The sequence below is a fragment of the Periplaneta americana genome, chromosome 12 (genome assembly GCF_040183065.1).
Source record: "Periplaneta americana isolate PAMFEO1 chromosome 12, P.americana_PAMFEO1_priV1, whole genome shotgun sequence".
Classification (NCBI taxonomy): domain Eukaryota; kingdom Metazoa; phylum Arthropoda; class Insecta; order Blattodea; family Blattidae; genus Periplaneta; species Periplaneta americana.
This window is the reverse complement of record NC_091128.1, coordinates 9857328-9881898: the sequence shown is the minus strand read 5'-3', so window position 1 is coordinate 9881898 and position 24571 is coordinate 9857328. Positions and strand designations below refer to the sequence as shown.

Here is a 24571-nt window from a genome sequence, read left to right as displayed (position 1 = left end):
GCATATATACTCTGTAGCGGTAAAGTGTGTTGTATTTTGTTCAATGCACTCTATGTTCACTGTTGATGAAGACTGAAATAAATGTTATTTGCACAATCACACTTAATGCAGTTCGAGCTTGCTAAACCCCTTTTGATGTCACAGCGAAAAACCGACAAGCTATGGAACACAGCAGTTCAAGTAAGACAGGATACACACCAGAGACAGTTCCTCGGGGGAGGGAAGGGAGGAACGTCCTCCTCACATTTTTCTTCTTTCGAAAGTAAATACCAAATAAAATATGTGCCTTGAAATGCAAGGAAGATTCGATAATTTTTAAGTTCACAGCTATAAGAAAACCTCGGTTGATCGAGTTTTAAACGATGCGCGCTCATGTGCTGCTAGAAAACTCTAAGAAAGATGCGAAATTGTTTGTGCGGAGGAAAGCCAAGACATTCCTCCTTTACTGCAGTTAGCACACATAGACAACAGCGCACTAGTGGCCAGAGAAAGAAGCAGAGTTTTAAAGCGAGTAAATGAACGGAGAGGGAGGAGATCCTCCTCTGAATCAGTCATGGGCGGGAAATAGAAACCGACTGGTCGTGCAGCAAGCTCGCTACCGCTGCCATCTAACGATCTTGCATTCAACCAGACTATAACACATCTAGGAGGAGGCACAATAAAACAGTTTTAACGCAACGCTATGAAAGACACCGTATAAATTTTTTTCTAAAATTATAAACCAAAAATATTATTCATTGCACTTTATATAGGCTACTATTCATGGTTTGAAACTTTCAAGGATATTTGAAAGTTAAAGTCGTGTTTATATAAAACAAAGAGGAAGTAGTTCTACATTGGTATCACAGATCTTTTTGGCCCCTGAAATTCACTTCTATTCATTGTTTACTAGACAGAGCAACAGCCAAGTTGTCAGTTTTGTACAAATATATTTGAAATTGAAAGTAGGTACTCCAAACTACATTATTTTAACATAAAAAATTTGCCACCGGCAACTTTGAACAATAATGGTAGTATGACTTTACAAGAACTGATATTCTTCAAAAGCATGTGATACTGAACTTGTAAAATGTACATGTGGCAACACAGACCACTTGGGTGGGTGCTGTGTTCTCGCTTTCCTCAAATTATTTCCCATTCCCATTTCCGCAGTTCCGATTACGTGTTAGTAGCTATAGTCTCTTCCAACACGTGTGATGCTGTAGTGTGCTCGAAAAATGCTGCGAGGTGAATTTCCTTGTAATTGTTAATTTGTGCAATTATTCAACAATGAATGGAAGTGAAAACATTATATTTTATGGAAAATTTAGGAAACTCAGTTTACAAGAACAGATTATTGCTATACAGAAGGGAAGGCCAACCCCAACACTACCTGGTCTTACATGTGTGCATGTTGGCTAATTTGCAGCATGTTTCATTCAAGAAGGTGTCATTTCGTCCTGTTACCTTCTTTCCTCCTCTTAAGAAATACGCAGGAGCCGCCACTGATACACACCAGTCGATACAGTTACATGAAGCAGTATGCATGGAACATTAAGCATGCATCAAAGGAGAATAAACGAACGCCTTTAGGTGCTACTAGTCAGGCCAGATAATGCAACACACAAGCAACATAATGCATGTGCCTTGCATCATAACCAAGATAAAACATGCTGATTCTTTGTGTCGTACTTCATGCAACCTGGCCACTACAGCCCAGAGTTCAGTTGTCAGTGTACACTTTCCGATCATCATGAACTACCAGAAATTTAATGTGATGAAGAGGTATCCAGTTATTTACGACTATACAGGAGCAGATTATTCAAAGAAGAATCTCAGAGATAAAATTTGGGCGGAGATAGCTGCAGAAGTAAAACATAAACTGAAATAGGATTGTCCGGGAAAGTAGCTATTTAGTTCTCGTATATGTATTCATTCATTTATTTATTTGTTTTAAAATATAAATCTTCACTTAAATATAAATATCCCACTTCATAACAAGTTTTATTAAGCCACTGGGAGTTAATTGCCAAGGAAGAGCTACGCTAGACTTAAAAAAATAAGAAACTGACCTATCCCTCGTATAGACATTTTCATCTGTAGGTCGGTCATCATACGGCGTAATGGGCAGCACAGCACCAACTAGTGTTGCCAACTCTCCCGTATTTAGCCCCAATTTTTAACAGTCTCCCAACTTCCACATTTTTCTTCTCTTCGATCCTTTTTCTCCCTTATTTTTGCATAATATAAAAATTTATTTGAAACATTTAATTTTTATATGGTTGAAGGTGATTTATATGATGGATTCCATTGTTCCAGAGATGCACTGAAATGTGCAGCTAAGCTAATACAAAGAGTGTTTCTTTTATGAAAAGTGTCGTATGTATGTATATATATATATATATATATATATATATATATATACATGCATACATACATACATTCATATATGAGGTCTCGCCATCCTCATTCAATAATCGAGACTACTATTTTTTGTTAGTAGTCAACATGTAGATACCTATTAATTTTGAGAAAAATTCGTTCCAGCACCGGGAATCGAACCCAGGACCTCTCAACTCTGCGTGCTGAGTGCTCTTTCCAACTGAGCTATGCCAGGACACGATCCATGGTGCCAGCCGAACTCTCCTCATTATATCATCAATGGCCTACTACCTGCATTTTAGACATATACCGGTAAGTCATATATGCAGGAGCAGTGCTCCTGGAGCACATATTTAAATGACTTTATGGCCAATTTTAACAAGCTTTCTTTAATACTGTTAACATTGATATATACCTATACTCACATATGAAGTCTCGCAATCCTCAGATGTTCGAAAAAGGAGAGCGACACTTTAATCAAATCAGAACTGCAAATCACAGTCAACTTCAACTATTCATGTAGGTAATTTTTACAATTTGTTTGAAACTATTACGCTAGGTAAAATATCTCAAAATACTTTAATTTAAGCCTCACTGCCAAAATGTAGAATAAAATTGTTTTTAGTGCCGCTAACTGAATTTAATAATTTTTCAATTTTTTATGTCAAATATTGTAGACCACTTAGTCTCCCGTATTTTCTTCAAAAATAGTTGCCAACCCTAGCACCAACACTATTTCTACCCAAGTCTTCAACAGAAATCAGAGTGAAAAGTCCATGTGCTTGTGTAATACTCATACATGTTTTCCATCTATTAGGAATATTTACAGTTTGTCGTATCTTCAAATGATTCTTTGGACATTCTATAATATTCTGCGAATTTTTCTGGATCCTGTGCTAACTCTACCAATAAAAACACTACAAGCACCATGATTTTCAACGTTTTGAACCAATGAATCCGAAACCTATGCCTTTATCTTCGCATTCTTATTATTGACAATAGCAGAAGATCTCCATCTGATGACTCCACACTGAATGGCTCGTTAGATCAAATAACATGGCGTTATGTGTCACACTCCATGTGCCATGCATCATGTTTCTTGCACCATTCGGTGTGTTAACGTGCAGGGGCGAATCTAACTACTTGGCGCCTCTAGGCAGAGAAAAATATTTCTGCCCCTTATTTCGCCCTATATGCGTCATTTGGATCAAATGAAATAATTGATTCTGCGTCATTATTACTGTTTCTAATATCAGAAACGCCTGACTAAAATAAACCACACGCTGCACTATTTTCAGAAACTACTGTTCACCACATTATTACACTCTGATGTACCTGGACTCGAACTGGACCAAGCTGGCTATGTTTGTTTTTTAAATAACACATATTTTTGCACTTTTTCTCACCATTTCCTCTCTTTTTATTGCCTTGTCTTTCTCGAGTTTCTGGTATTGTTATTTAGTCAACTGTCTGAAGACAGGTATGGACCCCACAAGTGACACCATCAAGGCATCACTCATAAGGCAACTAGGCCAGGAGATAATGGGGTAGGGTGACCAGTTCCTTTCCCCCTCCATTGCATACATCGCTGACTAGCTACATATTACACTAATCAGATTTTAGATGCAGTTCATCCTCTGATACATATCGTCAAATGAGATGTACTGTCTGGTAATAGATTTACATATCAGCCATAACCTCAATCAGATGTGTTTCCGGTATTGAGAACCACTGACATTTTTCCGACTGTCACTTATTATAATGAAAATTAAAATATGTCTCCTAGGTACAAAACAACTGCACTCTTTACCGTTTCAAATTAAACTGAACTCCCAAGCGTCCGGCTGATACAATGACTGGCGGTATTTTCTTTGAATTTAAGTCTGCATGGGGATTACTGAGTGTTGATACTGGCTACTCTTATGACAGAGCAGCGTCTCTCTCATAATTTTATCACAAAGCTTATGATTGCGAGCAACGAGATTTGCCTTCCTAACGTATCATTATATAATACCAGTAAGTTCTTTAATGGTATTTCGTGAGACTCTCACGATGAGAGGGCATAACATTAAAAAAGGTACTATTATTGCATTGTGACACTAATATTGAAAAACTGTCATTTTTCCTTGGCATACTGTTGATTAAATTTTAACTGATTGTTGCCAATGTTATTGATATCTTTTTCATTGTGCGTTTAAGTTCATGACTCTTTTAAAGAGTTATGAATCAAATTTTAAAAAATGTAAAAAAAAAAAAAATTAACAGTAATAGCTTAAAAGCCGCCCCTCAAATCTGTCGCCCTAGGCAGCTGTCTAGTCTGCCTAGGCCTAAATTCGCCCCTGGTAACGTGCCTAATCGATTTTATTCAAGATACAGTCTCAGGTTGTGCACCGAAGTTACAAAGTACAGCCCACATACTGTAGGAACGCGGCATGTTTACAACATGAACTTCGATTGCAAGTCTGGTTGCAGTGTAATGTTTACCTTCCTGAATGTTACATATTTTTATACGAATGTTGTACTTAGATTGTACAGGTGATATATTGTTGCTGGTCCAGATCCTAAGCACTTGACAATAAGTCAATCGCTGTCTTGTATCCCAATATTTTTGTACGATGTTATCTTGTTGTAGCAATGTTTTGCATCCCTTGATGTGTTCGATGTTCATTTCTTCATTTGCATCACACAATACCGTACACGGGCTGATGTATGTTGAAATTCCTATCCTGTTCAGGTGGCTTGTCAAATAATCATGACATGACTTGTTATCAACCTGATTTATGAGGCCCTTGAGGGATTATCTCGGGGTTAACCATTCAAAATTTCCAGGTTGTATCATTTGCTCCATCCGAATTTTACTGTTTTGGGCAGATCTGAATTTACTTAGAAGTACTGATTAGAACTGATCGAACTGATTAGTTGTTTTACAGAATAAAATGGAAGTCTGTTATTGGATTGTTGTAAAATTTCAGTTCCCTTTTTAGCCAAAAGTCTGCTGTTTCATTTTCCTTATGTAACAATGGGAAGGAATCAACTATTTTTTTTCTGTAGTTTAGTTAGATAATGCATCTTTTTTTATAATCTTGTATTTCAGCCTTTTTTGTGGTCTATTGTAAGATTATAGTCTGTATGGCTGCCCTTCAATCTGATAATTAGAATTTATTTAATCTGTATAAGAGATTTTGCAAACGTAATATGTAAATACCCAGAAATGCTTATATAGATTGACAAATCGAACTCAAACCCTGACAGAGTTACTACGTGAGTGCTGGCTGTCTTGGGGAGGAGCAAGTGAGAAAGCACGGGGGGAAGGGAGAGAGCACTATGCACTGTGTACTTGCAGGTCCACTCACAGTTTGTCAAACCTGCTAACAAAAGCTTTAAAAGGTTAACTAGTTGCCTGCAATGCTATCATAATGGAACCTTCCTAGCCGACAGAAGAGGCAAAAATGAAGAATCCGTTATTGTGGTTATACTGGAGAGTGGTTCTTCTATTGGTCACGATGCCCACACGCACCCTCTCAGATATTTACATGGTGATTGGTGACTGAATGACGAGGAGCGAGGGAGAGAGAAGAAAGAAAGAGAGAGATTCCAGAAGTTGGCGTATTTTACGGGGTTTCACTTGAAGTTGTCAAACTATAGAGTGTTAGTTGGTAGGCCAGAGGGAATAAGACCTTTGAGGAGGCTTAGACATAGATGGGGGAATAATATTAAAATGGATTTGAGGGAGGTGGGATATGATGGTAGAGACTGGATTAATCTTGCTCAGGATAGAGATCGATGGCGTGCTTATGTGAGGGCGGCAATGAACCTCCAGGTTCTCTAAAAGCCATTTGTAAGTAATAGGCCTATGTAAATAGCAGTAACTTAAAAATTTGTTGTATATTCTCCTACATAATAGTAAAATGAAAAGACAGGACATATTCATCCCAGTTTCTGCACCTCTTGAATATGACATAAGAGATTCATCCGTATAAATTTGTCAACACTCCGTACGTGTGTATCTTGTCTCAATTGTTTCTATAGCCATAATCTTCAAACCTAGTATATCTGTAGCCTACATATAATATTTGTTTGTAGTTTATAGACATTACTTCAATAGTTTCTTTAAAGCTGTAATGATATGTATTGAAAACTCACTTTACAATATTTTTTGGTGTCTAAAAATTGCATTAATATTACTGCCAGGATACAAACGAACGTGATGAAATAGAATGGCGAAGTGTTTGGCAGCAAAAATATATATTTTTCTTGTTTTGTTTTTTCCTCCCAATGTATAAAGACCATTATTTCGATATGTAGACAGTGTATATTTCATATGATATGCAAGTACCTTCGTTCCTTCACAGTTCATGACATTGTCACACAGAATATATGATGTTTCTTTCAAATAATTCACAATTTAATGCACATTAATTTTATCTTCCATTGTTTTATATGAAACTTTTCATAGCCTATTTTGGGAAAGCTATTGATTGAATTCCCAATATGCTCAGTCAGTTTAAGAGAGCAGTGTATTATGATAATAGATGTTTGAAAAAAATTTTAGTTTTGTCCTTTAAAGAGAAAATTTGGTACGAACAAATGTAACTTTTTTTCCTCAAAATACAAGGAGAAAATAGGGAATACATAAACAAAGAAAATACAAGACGATCAAGGTGAAGACAGATGGATGGGCAGGCAGGCAGATAGATTAATTTTTTTCCATAATATTCTTACAGTTGCTTTATAGCATAGAATATAGACTAACATATCCATTTCTTACGTTTAACATATAAAAATGCAAATATAAAATATATACAGAATTAATACTGGTACCTTAATAACAATAATATATTATACAATGCAATATGTTTACCATTTAATAGTACTAAAATATTTACTCAGTACTGTGAAATGTCAAGAATTCATCTACAGAATAAAATGTGTGAGATATTAAGTAATTTTTTAGTTTCACCTTAAATAACGCAGTGATTTGGTAATGATTCTTAATGTCTTCAGGAAGACCATTGAAAATTTTTATTGTCATGTAACGCACTCCCCTTTGATAGCATGATAAATTTGATGATGGTGTATGAAAATCATTCTTTCTGCAGGTATTTGTGCTATGTATGGCTGAATTAGTTAGAAAATTTTCTTTATTACGTAAGAGGAAATTTATTAAAGAGTATATGTACTGATTTGTTAAGGTCAGAATCTCTCATTTAAAAAAAAATGGTCTATACAATTCTCTAGCCATTGCTCCAACTATTATTCTAATTGCTGAGGAGACAAGGAGAACAAGTGTGGGTTATTTATAATAATAATAAAAATAATAATAATAATAATTATTATTATTATTGATACTAATTTATTTATTTATTCTGGTAAAGCTAAGGCCATCAGGCCTTCTCTTCCACTCCACCAGGACAGTGACAGTTAATTCCAGAGTTAGTCCACTGTTGTAGCTGAAGAGTTAGCGAGTCTAACTCCGAACTCAGCGCGCACGGGTTCGATTCCCGGTCGGGACGAGATGCCTGGGTAAGGTTTTTACGGGGTTTTTCCCTCACTCCTATAGGTGAATATCAGGTAACTTTATCAGGCGACTGGAACCCCACTCAACTTCGCCACTTCCTTTCCTCCCCTATCATCCTTTCATTCATCATCCCGTTGCTTCTTCTGGTTTTCAGATCGTTCTACAGGCGGCCCTCCGAAGCTCCTGGCTCTCTCAACCGGCCTCTGTGGATTGTATTCAAGTGATGATGGATAGCTTCTGCAACGGAACCTGGGGCAAACCTTCTCTGTGGAGGACTTCTGCCTCAGACCGTTAAGGGAGCCTTGGAGGGGTTGCCGGAGCAGGAGTGGTACATGGACTTTGTTGGCTGTTGTGACCGATAGTTAAGGGGGTCAAGTGGTTAGGTCAGTGCACGTAGGGGATTGATCGGTGGGCATGCAACTCATCCCATATAGGGGGTGTACAATAGACCTCAGGTCGTAGTGCGTGGGATGTTCTCTCCCTCCCTTCCTCCTAACAAGAAAAAAAAAATCCAGAGTTATCACTGATAGGCACCTCCTGAGGAGAAAGACGTAGTTCTACGTGGACAGTGGATACAAAGGAGAACAAGAGGGCATACACTCATTCATTCATAGGGTCTGCTGGGGCCTTCGCTATAAGTTCTTTATCAGGACTGGATAGCAGAATCGTGACATCATACAAATGGGGCATGCTCTGCATGCCATTTCTCTTGAGTATATTTAATAGCGGTGCTTGGCGTTATTTACTCTAGTTAATAGTAAATTATATTAACAAGACAGTAATCAGCATAATTATTATTTTATCTACTACTACTACTACTACTACTACTACTACTACTACTACTACTACTACTACTACTACTACTACTAGTATTGCTACGTACTGCGGTTGTTAAACGAGCGTTGATTGACTTCTTTTCCTATTGTGGATATATGCATGTTCAGGAGTCTTACATGTCGTACCAACATATCATACGAGACATTACAAACGTTTCACGCTAGTTTGCAATGTTCCAGCGGCATAGAAATTCGGCCATTTTCATACCTCAGGGAAGTGTGCAGGGATAAGAAAATGGAGTGTTATGACAGGCTAGGTTAGTTTAAACTTTTATTATGTAAGGCTAGGTTAGTTTAGACTTATTATGTCTTACGTACTTATCTGTGACAGGATAGGTTACGGTAGTTTAGGGTTTTGTTATGCCTTGTATAGGCAAATCTGTGTTAGGTTAGTTTAGGCTTTTATTATGCTTTGCATATACGAAACTGTGACAAGTTAGGTTAGGATAGTTTAGGCTTTGTTATGCCTTGTATAGGCGAATCTGTGAAAAGTTAGGTTAGTTTAGGATTTTAGTGACAGGTTAGATTAGGTTAGTTGAGGCTTTTGTTATGCCTTGTATAGGCGAATCTGTGAAAAGTTAGGTTAGGTTGGTTTAGGATTTTAGTGACAGGTTGGGTTAGTTTAGGCTTTTATTATGCTTTGCATATACGAAACTGTAACAGGTTAGGTTAGGATAGTTTAGGCTTTTGTTATGCCTTGTATAGGCGAATCTGTGAAAAGTTAGGTTAGGTTAGTTTAGGCTTTTATTATGCTTTGCATATACGAAACTGTAACAAGTTGGGTTAGGATAGTTTAGGCTTTTGTTATGCCTTGTATAGGAGAATCCGTGAAAAGTTAGGTTAGGTTAGTTTACGATTTTAGTGACAGGTTAGGTTAGTTTAGGCTTTTATTATGCTTTGCATATACGAAACTGTAACAGGTTAGGTTAGGATAGTTTAGGCTTTTGTTATGCCTTGTATAGGCGAATCTGTGACAAGTTAGGTTAGGTTAGATTAGTTTAGGATTTTAGTGTTAGGTTAGGTTAGTTTTGGCTTTTATTATTGTCAAGATGAAGGTGAAAGCGATTGAGTGTGGCCCCCTTGAACAGGTAATGATTTTTTTGTTTTCTATGTTGGCAGTTCAAATCTGTCTATGTCTATTCCAAATTCTGCGGAAATCATTCAAAGCTCGTTTCTTACTACTGTTAGTACAGAAAAACGACAGGAATGCGCAGTTCTCTAAAGAAGTAGAATCAGTAAAGTTATTCATCAGATGTCATCTAAATACACACTGTTACCGGTAGCGTACCTGTTTTTTATGAAAGTCTGCACTTTTCTTTTTGTTCCTGAAGCACCGGCAATACTATCTTGTTTCATTTTAGAATATTAGCCAATATAGTTGTGGCTCTAGAAACTAGCATACTTGTGGAATGTTGGCATCACACACTGTAAAGTCACCACTATTACTAACACTTTCACATTGTTTACGTATTAATGTTTTTAAGTCCCTATTTACACTTGCTATTTGTCGCGCAACATCAAGCGCTTTCTGTCGGCTATATGTATAGGGAAGACCAGGTAACTTGATACCCTAAGGGTGAAACCTAACCATTTTTCCCCCATTACTACAAATGCTAGTGGATTATGGTGATTTTCTAGTTTGAAGGTTGAATTTTCTTTTGCCAACTTCGTTTCGAATTTCGATACTGACAAATACTATAAATGGTAGTGATTTTGTAACCGGTATGTTGGCAGCTGAGGCAAATATCGACAATATTTGCCGGTACTGGAGTTCCATGAAATTAAAATTGTACTAGATTTCTCAGCCGGTTACTGGAAGATAGTGAAATTCGAACTTATTAATAATTAATTAATATTAGTATTAATATTAATACATAATAGTTATGTTATGTGTTGCGTTGTGGTTATAATTCAAGAATAGTCAGATAAGTACGAATGAATATAATATACTTGGGCGTGATAATGCACGTGGGTAATGGATAGAAATATTATTTCAAATTTTAATGAATTTCTTTCGTGTTTAGATTTTTATTACTATGTCAAAAAAATGAAATAGTGTTGCAGTGACTCCTCCAAGGAAGAAAATGTGTGGCATTCAGAGTACGCTTCAGAAATCTGTAGTTCACGTGTATAATGAGTTGAAGAAAGAAGATAATGAAGAAGGAATTACGCTAACGGAGACAGCAATTACAACCAGAATAGGACAATTATTAGGAGTAAGTATTCTTAAGCATACATTTCAAAGTGGTATTCAGTTTTAGGAGTTTGCACTAATAATTTCATGATTGTGGTCAAACAAAACAAATTTTTAGGTTAGGCCTAATGTTTAATCAAGTCAGTGATTTTCATATTGCCAAACTAAATACATTTAAGATACTGTAATACTGCAGTAGGTGATAGCTTAAATACATTTACAAATTAGACGAACAAGTAATCAAACAGCACGAAAGTAAATTTCCAGTTTTCTCTTTTGGTATTAAATTAACCGTTCAGATCACAATTTACATGCCACATCGGCCGAAGAAAATACAAGTCATATTGTAATTATTAACTTGATATTGCAGCAAATATTACATGAATGTTGGCCTGTTATGGTGCTTAAAAATAATTCAGTTTTATATAATAACTATATAACATACTCTATAAAGCATAGGAACGTTGACTCTGGCTGAATAATTTATTAATGGCTGGTCTAAGTAATATTAAATATGGTGTTTCTTCAGAAAAGCTACCCCACCCAAAGTACTTGTTAAGATATAACACTCGAGAGGACGAGGACGCACTACTGGGAAACTAACCATTTCTCTTCGTCCTGGACCTCTCGCATGTTATATTGGTAATTAGTAACAAGTTTGAGGGAGGGACTACAACAATGCATTAGAATATACAGGTAAGTGTCAAAGGATTTTTGTGCTGAAAGTATTTGTGGCTGTGCACTAAAACCACGTGTTCATCACTATGTAAATATCACAGAAATCAATTAAACAAAATAAAATTATGCCTTCTTTGGTGTAGCTTTTCTGGAGAATTACCTAAATATTAGCCTACTTAAACCTATCGTAGACCCAACCTAACATGTTGATCATTTTCTATTCATATAGCTGTAAATGTTGGTATTATGCATGAATTTTATGATATAACAATTTTTAGAAGTATTATGTTATTGTTTGTTATTACAGCTTGGCTTAACTACAGCCACGAAAGTGATAAATTCACACAAGGGGACCCCACTCGTGACACCAGGAAAACATAGACTACGTAAACATCCAGTGACTGATGCTGATGATTTTACGAAAGATGCAATTGCGAGATTTATTTATGACAAGTTACATAAAGGTAGGGAAGTTACAGGAATTATTGTGTTGATTTATGCAATGTAATTCTGATATTAGTCATAGGCCTATGTATAAAAATATGGCATAATTTTCATTTACTGTTACAGAGGAAGTACTAACAGCAGCAAAAGTTCTGGAACATATGAATGATGATTATGAAACATATTTATTTAGAGTATCCTTATCATCGGTGAAAAAAATTTTGAAAGAGATGAAATTTCTATGGAGCAAAGGGGATCCTTATACACATGTATGAGAAAGTGATGTTATTCGTTTTTAAGAGAATATATAAGAAATGTGGAGCGTGAGAACCCTAAACCCGTAGTATTCTTGGATGAGACTTGGATTTTTATGAATGGTAAATTTCAATGTATTGTGAGACATTGAGTGATTGAATTTTTTACTAACAAATAGATTAACACTTATGTGGAATGTGAAATTGCAATTAATATAGGCTACTAGTAATGAATTCAGGTGGGAACAACATGTTTTGCAATTAATAGTTTCATATTATAACTAGAGGTTAGTTATAAAATTCTTGAACGGTTTTCCTGTCTTTAAAATTTTTGTGTCTCTTAGAGTGTCAATGTGAATTGCTTTTCTCTCTCTGTTTTTTAAGTATGATCACCCACTTATTCATGAAATAAACCAGGTGAAGTTTCCAGTGACATGAATGGTGTTATTCATAGACCAACAAATGAGGGTGGAAGATTAGATGCCGGAACGAAAGGTGGATTTATACTCGGTAAGTTATATTGATTTATATTTTACATAAATTTGGCAAGAGTAATTTTTTTAATCAGGGTACAAAAATATAAAAATTGGTGACTAAATAAAAACGTGGGAAAGCCTTTCACCAAAGAGGATCTCATGTCATGTCATGTTATGTTATGTTATGTTTTATTTTCTTTATTTAAATGCTGTGAATTCATGTGACGTAATTATATGCCCAGGTATAATTTTTATTGCAGGTGCTGATTTAATTTTTTCATGCAATTGAAAGAAAAGTCAGGACTACCATAGTGCTATGAATAGCCCTGTAGTTGAGAAGTGGGTGCAAACACAGTTGTTGACCTGAGAACATTAGGGCAATGCGTTATTGTCATGGATAGTGCTGCATATCATAGCAGACTTGTGAAAAATCAGCCAACAACAAAATGGAGGAAAGAACAGCTACTGGTGATTGCAACTGAATATAATAGATTTGTTGTACTAAATGATAAGAGTTGTACTAAATGATAAGAGTTGATGGTGTGAAATCACCTTTTGATATTACATTGCAATATTAATTTCCATACTTTACAGTCATTATTATTATTATTATTATTATTATTATTATTATTATTATCTTTACTACTACTACTACTACTACTACTACTACTACTACTTATAGATGCTACTTTTTTCTTTCAGGTGAAATTGAATCTACATAAGAATCCTAAAACAACAGAGCCTTGCCAATTACTGTTCTGAAGCGGCCTTGTCTTGTGTGTTGTGTCTATATACAATTAATTCTTTCAGTTTTTTTTCCCCTTTAATGTAATGAAGTTGTTGGTTGATTGATACCAAGTGTTCAGCAGTTGATGTCATTTGTTATCTTGCACTCCAATATTTAACCAGATGATTGAAAGCTATGTAAAGTTAAACAGTCAAGACAATGATCCATATCTTCATTGAGATTTCAGAAATGGCATGGGGAGATTCTGAAATATCAGTTCTTTGTAAATATTTGAGACAATCATGGCCTGTGATAATATGAGTACTGCCACTGTAGATTTTCATAGAAGTTCAGTTATTAAATTAGGTGTATTATTTTTACTATGTATTGTACTATATTTTTGTTTCGCTTAATTGATGAATTATATATGCTGTAAATTGAATAGTAGACTGTAGGTCTATAGCTTAACTGATGAATTGTATGTGCTGTAAATTAAATAGTAGGCTGTATACCACAAGTGATGAATTGTTTATGCTTGTAATGTGAAGTAATTTGCATGATATTTATTATCAGTTTCTGTATATTTCAACTGATTGAATTGTTTATACTTTTAAATTGAATTAACTTGCTTGCTATGTATTATATTTTATAGCTTAACTGATGAATAATTGTTTAGGTTTGTCAATTTAATAATCTGAGTGCCATGTACTTCATATTTTTAGTGGAGCCACCAATGTAGCTTAGTCGGTAGACTCGTTGGCCTGCAAATTCAGAGCTGCACTCGAGGGTAGTTTGGATCCCCCATTTGGTCTGATTAGTTGGTTTCTTCTGAGGATTTTCCTCCATCGTGGAGCAGATGCCGGATGGCCTATTGCAATTTTTTCATTTGCTTTAGAATCATTCCGATTTTTGTTACCACATTGTCATGTACTGATCTTGTTATTCTTTTAACAGTGTGGTAAGATGCAGGTATAGATAACCTTACAGTAATTTTGCTACCTTTCAGCTACCTCATTACCTCCCACTCCATAAAGTTCATGGATCCACGGAAGTACCAGTCATCGATGTAATTCGACCATTTTGCTTAAAATATTAAAACACTGTAAAATATTGAGATTTCATGCTGTTACGTCCATTACTGCAGCAAGAACATCTGATTTTGAATCTGATAGTATGACAGCCTTCTCAGATTTATGAAGTCGATACTGGAGATTTTGTAAGCTTAAAAGTGTATCTAAATTTTCACTATCAAAATTAGTCAGTGTTTGAAGTTAGTTAGTTAGTTAGTTAGTTAGTTAGTTAGTTAGTTAGTGGCGTTTAAAAAGGGCGCGTCAGCTACTATGGCTATTTGCACCCTTATCTAAAATCTTTCACTAAACACAATACAATAACCGGAATGTTTAAAATGCTAAAAAGCGTTGTCACGGTTAAAATGGGGCAAACAAGTGTTTGAATATAATTCCCTGTAAAAGGGAATATACTGGTATTGTACTACAACACCACTACATCTATGGCTTGGTAAACAGGATCCATCTATAAAAAATACTGTATGTAGTCACTCACTGACCAGATCATTTATCGTTTCTAATGATTTTTAAAATGTCTGGAGAAGTATCACATTTCTTAACATCATCTGTTAAAGTTAACTTATATACTATTCATTTTGAAATAACTTGGGATTGTGTTTTATTAGTAAAGTTTCCCTTAATTGAGCAAGTTTGAGTTCTCCAAGTAGAGTCAAAAAGTCTGTTGGGATTTTGGCTCAGTTTATTAATATTTGTAGACTGTGATTTTTTGTTCTAGACAACCATATTATCTGCAAATGATGAGATTATCATAAGATCTATTTCTTTAGTTAGACCATCGACATTAATATTGGAAAATGTATTCCTGAAAACAACAATGTGGGAAGCCCAGATGAATCTGTCTCTATTTACATATTTGTGACAATGAATCAAATAATCAAGTCACTGACCCAGTGTAACACTTTATCATGGACACCCTAAGTTTGCAATTTCTTAAGTGATTTATATCTACAGAGCCATATGATCCTTGAAAATAAATTAAAATTGTTAAGTTGTTTTGTTTTCTGTTTAAAATATCTTTAATATCTTGACTAAAATTTAAAATCTGGCCATTTGTTGAATGTAATTCTCTAAAGTCAACTCAATAAGATGAAAGTTAGTTACTAGATTCCAGGAACCAATTCAATCTATGAAATCATCTCTTCCATAATTTTGGCTAACATACTAGTAAGTGGTATCTGTCGATAACTCGAAAAGATATTAGTTGAATAATTGCTTTTCAAAATTGATGTTATGGTAGATTTTCTCCAGACAGATATTGTATTTTAGATGAGATTACAAGATAAAAGTAGTGAGTTTGCTTGTTTGCCAACATGTTTAAGAAAATCAGCATGTGTATTGTCTGGACTTGGAGATGTTTTGGGTCTTATGTTATTAAATTAATAGTAATATTCAGTTCTTGATTAAATATTGTTATATAAAGTAGATAGTAGATTTAATATTTCTTTCAGTTTTTCCTTAATAGTCTGACGTACACAGATAAAACTAACAACCACACCACCAACTAATCTAATAGAAATTAAAATATAATTAAATGTAGAAAAAGTAATTAAAATTATAAATACACGTAATAAACCATAACCCCCTAATTTCAACAATATACTATTTTATTCCCTTTTACAGCTTGTAGATAATTATTAATTGTAGTTATTACTTATTAGCATAATATTTATTGAACTTATTGGCTATTTCACTTTGTTTGAAAGATGTTATTGTGTACAAAAAGCATTTTTTGATGATCGTTTCATGCTGTATGTTGTGTATAAATCTATGATTTCTGGCCATCTGTTCTGTGTAATCCATCTTTTGTATAGAATTAATAAAATATTCTTTTGGTAGTAATTATTTTATTAATTGAGTATTTAATTTTCACCAGCTCACATTTCTTGAATCATTTGTTTTTTTCTTATTTAAATTTAGGACACAAGAGCCAAAAAGAGACTTCACAGTTATGTATCATACATTTTTTCAATGACAGACGTGGAGTTGCAGAAATAATAAGTGTAAGTGTAGCATTATTAAGCAATTTACAAACAAATAAAATCTTTAAAAAGGTATCTAGAAGTGAAATTACTTATGGCTTTTAAGGACCAAAATAATTTTTTAAGTTGATTTATTATTATTTCAGTTTTAGCCTAGTTGTATTATCCATTTCCTTACTAATTTCAAAAGATAATCAGAAGTTCATTCGAATTCCAACCAAAAGTCAATTGGTTATTCATTTATCTACCTTTAGGAAGTACAGTATATGTACGCTGGAATCTTTGAAGTGAAGTGACAATAATTTAATTGGTCTTGGAACAGATTTGATTCTTGAATATTATATACTATACTTTGTTGTATATTTACGTCTAGTAACCTATTAATGCTAATACTAATAATAATGTAAAGGAATAAAAGAATAGAACATAGCAATACATTTCTCATTATTATTGAAACTATTTAGAATAACCTTCCAACATTAAGGTAAAGTACGGTGAGTAAAGAAGTCATTCAGTACATAGGATCGTGATTTTACTACATGTGGTGATATCTGGTAACAGTTGGCAACACTGACAAGGCGGAAATATTTGCTGTTTGGGAACTGAACTTACGTGATCCTCACTATAGCATCACCAGCGAATAGGGATTATAAAGAATGGACACTGAGTTAATTTTCCTGTGTTTTGTTTCTCTGTGCGCCAGCGGATAGTTCCACTTTCAAGCGCTAGAGGTAGTGTAATCGAGCATACGCTAACATAATAATTGAGAATAGAGTTGAGACACAGGATCCAAACATCGCCTACCTCATTGCATAATCCAGTAATGCTTTGCTTCAAATAAATTCAAGTTAACAGCTTTTCCTTATTTCTCAGTGACAAACTAGTTGTAATAATAATATTTTATATTTCAGATATCATAAATTATATTATAAAATAATATAATACATTATAAAATGAAATATCAAATTCGTTTAATATTTGTATATAATATAGTATAGGTATATGGTTTTACTTCTCGTGAGAGTTTTGTTTTTCCATTTTCAGCGCTATCAAATCATTACATATTTTAATTGTTGTTGGGGTCAACGTCTGAACTCTCATTATAAAGGAACTCTAGAATCTAGACATTACAGTTAATGAAGGATTTATTATTTTATGGATCCAATTTATTTTATTTGAGTACATAATGTACCTAGATGTATTAATTATATGTGTTATATTTCCGCTGTGTCGACTGCTAGCTGGTGTGATGTCAGCGCCAGCTCTAGGGAGAAAGCAGAATCTGACGCTCTAGCTGGCTTAAAGGCCATTGAAATCGGTCCGGCTACATCAAAGGTACCGACGCGAAGTGTCCATTCTTTATAATCCCTATTCGCTGGCATCACCGTTTACACTTGGCAGATTTTTCGTCCACAAGTCGACGCAAGTTGTTGCGCTTTCTGTCGGCTAAATGTAGTATCACCGTTCACTCTTGGCAGATTTCTCGTCTGCTACTCGAGGCTAGTTGTTGAGCTCGAGCAACGTGTGAATGATGTGGTGAGCCTTTTAAATGAACAAAATGGATTTTAACAACAAAAAGTAGCTATTTTAGCTTCTGCAGGTTCAAGTGTTTTGTTAGTTTGCACTAATGAGAAGCCAAAAAAAAAAAAAAAAAAAAAAAAAAAAGAGAGAGAGAGAGAGAGACTGGGAAAGGAGATGGAGGTCCAGAAGGCAGGAGAAAGGGTTATTCCATGTTCTCAGTAAAGATTTCAAACTGGAACAAAATTGTCCAATAGATATTTATTATATTAAAATGAATTGAAAGTTTATTTTTTTTTCTTGCATATTGACTCCTGATGTTCTTTATATTTGTTTTGATGTCGGAAGGAATAGTATTGGGACGAACAGACTCCAAATTTTTACAAACAAACTCCAGTGCATTTTCCCTCCAAATCCTATTGTGATAGTCCTTATTTCTGATGTCATAAAAGTATGGAAATTCCTCGTAAAGCTTGATTAATTTCATTACTTGGTTTTTGTTCCACTCTGACATTATGCTACAAAGCGCGTGGAAAGAGAGAAACAGCCGCGGTTATTTAGTAAGTCTATGGAAACAGCTGATTAAGGCTAGATTGCAGAATGGAGCGATGTGATATTATGACGTCAGTTGATGACGTAAGTTTTTGGATGGTAGTGGTTAGGTTGGTAGATATGTAATTTTTTTTATTTCGTGGTTGGTATTCATGAGGTTTGAATGGCGTACCGGTTAAGGATGTGTTTGGATCTGAGAGGATAAAAAGAAGGTTTGGATGGTGAGCGTTTTATTTGTTTTTTATAAAGATAGGTTTTCGTTTGCTAGGGTAGTAATTATGTATCGAGGATAATGTTTAATTTATTTATTGTAGATATATGTTTTTATTTTTGTTGGTTTTGTATATATGGGTGTGTGTGTGGATCTATTCGTTTTCAGAATGGGATATTGTGATATTGTTTTGCTGATATCCTATTTTGGATAAGAGCGGATGGGCTCTGTTCCAGTATGGGATATCGTGAATTGTTTTGGTGATATCGTATTTTGGATAAGAGCGGTTGGGTTATATTGTAGAATGGGATAACGTCAATTTGTTTTTTAAATTTTTTTAGATAGTTTTATTTATTTATTGTTTTGGTTTACGTCGGCCATGTTGTGACGTCACTGCGATGTGACCTCATTGGCGCCATATTGTGACGTCATAGTTTGTCCAACTTTACGAAAATTAAGCGATATCCTATAGTAAATGAATCCCGAAATTTCCATCTTACTACTTATCACATACGGGACTGGTATCTACTTTGTGTTATTTCATGATGAATTGAAACTGATGGTGGTATATAGGCTATTATTGAACCGAATGAAGGGGGGGGGGAAGCAAAGGTGAATTGTTATAACACAACGTTTCGAAGAGTGGATCTTTCTTCGAAACGTTGTTATAATTTTGACAATTAGCAATGGAAAAAGTCCAAACAGCTCATCCATTGGGTATACAGGATGTAAGGGGTTCCGGTAATTTCATAGAAGACTGGCACTTGGTTGAATATAGTAAGTATTACCAACTTTTTTATTTCAGAGTTAAATGTTAGTGATCTTTTAGTGACTTTTACATGTTAGTTCTAGGTTTTTTATACTAGGTGTCGCCGTGATTTTCTTTTAATTTGATTGGTTATAGTTGTTATTTGTTCTAGAATTTTCGTTAATTTTGAATGGATAATGACGTTGTCAGTTGTTCTTGGTTGTTTCACGTGAGTGGTGTTATGTTGTGTCTGAAGGCTAAAGCTATTGAAAGCTTGTCATTTTATGATTTTTGTGATTTTCTTTCGATTTGATTGATTATAGTTGTAATTTATTCTAGAATTTTAATTAATTTTGAATGGATAATGACGTCAGTTGTTCTTGGTTGTTTGACGTGAGTGGTGTTATGTTGTGTCTGATTGCTAAAGCTATTGAAAGTGTGTCATTTTATGATTCTTGTGATTTTCTTTCGATTTGATTGATTATAGTTGTAATTTATTCTAGAATTTTCATTAATTTTGAATGAATAATGACGTCGTCAGTTGTTCTTGATTGTTTGACGTGAGTGCTATTATGTTTGATGGCTAAAGCTATTGAAAGTTTGTCATTTTATGATTTTTGTGATTTTCTTTCGATTTGATTGATTATAGTTGTAATTTATTCTAGAATTTTAATTTTGAATGGATAATGACGTCAGTTGTTCTTGGTTGTTTGACGTGAGTGGTGTTATGTTGTGTCTGATTGCTAAAGCTATTGAAAGTGTGTCATTTTATGATTCTTGTGATTTTCTTTCGATTTGATTGATTATAGTTGTAATTTATTCTAGAATTTTCATTAATTTTGAATGAATAATGACGTCGTCAGTTGTTCTTGATTGTTTGACGTGAGTGCTATTATGTTTGATGGCTAAAGCTATTGAAAGTTTGTCATTTTATGATTTTTGTGATTTTCTTTCGATTTGATTGATTATAGTTGTAATTTATTCTAGAATTTTCGTTAATTTTGAATGGATAATGATGTCAGTTGTTCCTGGTTTTTGACGTGAGTGATGTTATATTGTAGATTTGTCTGCATTTGTCGAATGCGCATCATCATGCTTACGAAAAGGCACTTTTCAGAGCCAATAATTTATTTTGTGTGAACAAGGTTGGAATTTTGAAGTAAGAGGGAAAGGAAGGAATCCGTGTTCTAAAATTATTTATTAAATTTTGTGTCTATTTTGGTTTAGTTCTTTCGCTGGTGAATAAGGATTGTGTAGAATGTTGAGGAGAAAACTGTTTTTCTGTGGCTTAAAGGAATTATTTACTGAATTTTCTGTAGATGTTAAGGTGTAATAAGTGTTCGAAGAGAATTTCATTTAGTGTAAACACGTGGTTTATTTATGCACAGTTGACTGTACGACAAAGTGTTGGTTTAGATCTTTGTTGCCTGCATGGTTTAAGTTTAGATTGCCTTAAAGCCTGTGTCATTTATACTGGAAGTGAAGTGGTTGTCGATGTAGACGTCAATGAGAATTGAATTTTATTTGATAAGGTGATAAATTATTATGTTTTGTTTTGTGTTTTAGTGATTTTTGGGGGTAAAGTGCGGACGAAAACTGCCAGAAAAGTACTACCAACTATGAAGTTCGAATGCCACGAAACGCCAAAAAAAATCAAATACGAAAAATTAAATATACCGTAAAGTGGGGATATTTCGGACGCAGGGGTAACATCAGACAGTAATTCAATTTATCATATGTTATGTTGGTAACACCAGTTTACCAATGGGTCTTTAAAAATGTGCAGAAACCAACGAGTTAGAAAGAGAAGACTATAGAGTGGCCATGTTGTCCTGTACAGCGCTCTTTGCGGTGCCACCGCGAAACACGGCAGATCTGAGCTAAGCGCCCACCTTTGTAAAAATTCGTCTGCTTACAATGTTGTATAACGGAGGTAAGAAGTACAAAAAAACGAAGAAAAAACATGCCTGTTGTGAGTGCTGCATATAACTGCAATGTCAAAAGGAAAAAGACAACTGATATATCATATTTAATGTAAATTTTATGAAGTTAAGTCCATAGTTTTGTTAATTAGCAGCATTTTTTTTTTCATGCATAAATGTGTAACAACGCCCGGCATAAACAAAATAAATGGTTCACTGGTAATGTACTTAAACTAAATACGGATAAAACCAATACAATTCCGTTTCAGACCCAGTGAAAAACAAATAGCAATACAATATTAAAACTGTATTTCGACACCGGCATCCTTTATTTCTGCTCCTTCTGTCCTTACTGCTTATACAAGAAGACGATGAGCTGTAGCTTATAAGAAGTAAGCCTATTTCGAAGACAAACGATTAATCAAATAAATGGTTCACTAGTAACAAAGTTAATCTAGATACGGATAAAACCGCTACAATTTCGTTTCAAACCTAGTAATAGTAATCTAATATTAAAATTGTATTTCGACACTCGCATCCAAAATAACGCAAAACTCTGGGGTAGGTCGTATTGTTGTTAGTATTTTGACTGGAAGGACATGAAAGAACATAATTGAGCACCCACGTGCAATAATGGGGTAAGTATGAATATGTTTCGTAACTACTTACCCCATTATTGTACGTGGGTGCTCAATTATACACTAATAATTATCTGTGGTGCCACAGCCCTTGAAAAGCTCAGACAGACCAGCCGGCTGTTGGCCTCACGTTCACATGTCGATAATAATTATACTTTACTGTAACAAAAAAAATTGAAAGCGTGTTTTGTCATGTTTCACCCACGTTACAAGCTTGGAGGTAAATGTTGTTTACTACTTTCATTCTATATCTTATGGTATAGTAAATAGTTTTGCAACGTGTAGAGACTGGGAAAACAATTTAATAAAATCATCCGAATCATACTCGTTCATTTTATAGGCAATCTTGCAGGTCGCATTTAAAAGAACCTAGGAATATTAACATTTTCTTCAGTATATGTATTTGCTAGGACTTCTTGTCATACTACATGACAATTTTGCTTAGGTTATTCTTTTAAGCATTCCTTCTAGGAATAGCTGAAGTGTTTTAAATGTAGCGTACATAAGTTTAGATTAAGTTCCTAGCACGTATTTGACGAAATACTAGGTTTTTCCACTTCAGTTTAATTGATTTATGCAAACGAAATTAAAACAGCTGACGATTCTAATGTCAGTTATCACCACGCCCACTTTGTTTTGGGCGCATAAGTTCATTACCGACGGTCGTTCAATTTTCTTCAAACATGGCGGCGCAATGACCACTCTATATCCTTCTCTTTCTAACTCGTTGGCAGAAACCAACGAGTTAGAAAGAGAAGACTATAGAGTGGCCATGTTGTCCTGTACAGCGCTCTTTGCGGTGCCACCGCGAAACACGGCAGATCTGAGCTAAGCGCCCACCTTTGTAAAAATTCGTCTGCTTACAATGTTATATAACGGAGGTTAGAAGTACAAGAAAAACGAAGAAAAAACATGCCTGTTGTGTGTGCTGCATATAACTGCAATGTCAAAAGGAAAAAGACAACTGATATATCATATTTCATTTAAATTTTATGAAGTTAAGTCCATAGTTTTGTTAATTAGCAGCATTTTTTTTTCATGCATTAATGTGTAACAACGCCCGGCATAAACAAAATAAATGGTTCACTGGTAATGTACTTAAACTAAATACGGATAAAACCAATACAATTCCGTTTCAGACCCAGTGAAAAACAAATAGCAATACAATATTAAAACTGTATTTCGACACCGGCATCCTTTATTTCTGCTCCTTCTGTCCTTACTGCTTATACAAGAAGACGATGAGCTGTAGCTTATAAGAAATAGGTCTATTTCGAAGACAAACGATTAATCAAATAAATGGTTCACTAGTAATAAAGTTAAACTAAATACGGATGAAACCGCTACAATTCTGTTTCAAACCTAGTAGAGCAATCAAATATTAAAATTGTATTTCGACACTCGCATCCAAAATAACGCAGAACTCTGGGGTAGGTCGTATTGTTGTTAGTATTTTGACTGGAAGGACATGAAAGAACATAATTGAGCACCCACGTGCAATAATGGGGTAAGTATGAATATATTTCGTAACTACTTACTCCATTATTGTACGTGGGTACTCAATTATACACTAATAATTATCTGTGGTGCCACAGCCCTTGAAAGGCTCAGACAGACCAGCCGGCTGTTGGCCTCACGTTCACATTTCGATAATAATTATATTTTACTGTAACAAAAAAACTGAAAGCGTGTTTTGTCATGTTTCACCCACGTTACAAGCTTGGAGGTAAATGTTGTTTACTACAGATAGGGCCTACTTTCATTCTATATCTTATGGTATAGTAAATAGTTTTGCAACGTATAGAGACTGGGAAAACAATTTAATAAAATCATCCGAATCATACTCGTTCATTTTATAGGCAATCTCGCAGGTCGCATTTAAAAGGACCTAGGAATATTAACATTTTCTTCAGTATATTTGCTAGGACTTCTTGTCATACTACATGACAATTTTGCTTAGGTTATACTTTAAACCATTCCTTCTAGGAATAGCTCAAGTGTTTTAAATGTAGCGTACATAAGTTTAGATTAAGTTCCTAGCACGTATTTGACGAAATACTAGGTTTTTCCACTTCAATTTAACTGATTTATGCAAACGAAATTAAGACAGCTGACGATTCTATTGTCAGTAATCACTACGCCCACTTTGTTTTGGGCGCATAAGTTCATTACCGACGGTCGTTCAATTTTCTTCAAACATGGCGGCGCAATGACCACTCTATATCTTTCTCTTTCTAACGCTTTGGCAGAAACATACGAACATAGTAAAAAGCGCGGGAAAGATGCTAAGAACTGGTGTTACCAACATAAAATATGATACATTGAATTACCGTCCGATGTTACCCCTACGTCCGAAATATCCCCACTTTACGGTACTTTCATTTTTTGGAGGGCTTTTTCTTCTTTAAAAATATGAATATATATTTG

At 34.7% G+C, this 24571-nt stretch overlaps 1 protein-coding gene and 2 long non-coding RNA genes across 6 annotated transcripts in view; 2 read left to right on the top strand and 1 right to left on the bottom strand.

Moving 5' to 3' along the window:
- Window positions 1-8249, top strand: part of LOC138710155 (CD2 antigen cytoplasmic tail-binding protein 2 homolog) — a 122089-nt gene extending 113840 nt beyond the window's left edge. For all 3 annotated transcript variants that reach the window (XR_011335114.1, XR_011335116.1, XR_011335115.1), the window contains 2 exons: window positions 2527-2673; window positions 8034-8249. The gene's annotated coding sequence lies outside the window, so the exon portion shown is untranslated. The remainder of the gene's footprint in view (window positions 1-2526; window positions 2674-8033) is intronic.
- LOC138710157 (uncharacterized) overlaps window positions 1-10245 on the bottom strand; it is a 50908-nt gene extending 40663 nt beyond the window's left edge. The window contains exon 1 of the long non-coding RNA XR_011335118.1: window positions 10004-10245. This is a non-coding gene — a long non-coding RNA (uncharacterized lncRNA). The remainder of the gene's footprint in view (window positions 1-10003) is intronic.
- Window positions 10246-10288: 43 nt separating this feature from the next.
- Window positions 10289-16521, top strand: LOC138710154 (uncharacterized). 2 transcript variants are annotated; one of them, XR_011335113.1, is made up of 5 exons: window positions 10289-10931; window positions 11895-12051; window positions 12158-12795; window positions 13022-13229; window positions 13464-16514. It is a non-coding gene; the product is annotated as an uncharacterized lncRNA (long non-coding RNA). The 2 variants fall into 2 exon arrangements; XR_011335112.1 differs by having other exon boundaries at window positions 12158-13229; window positions 13464-16521.
- Window positions 16522-24571: the final 8050 nt, after the last annotated feature.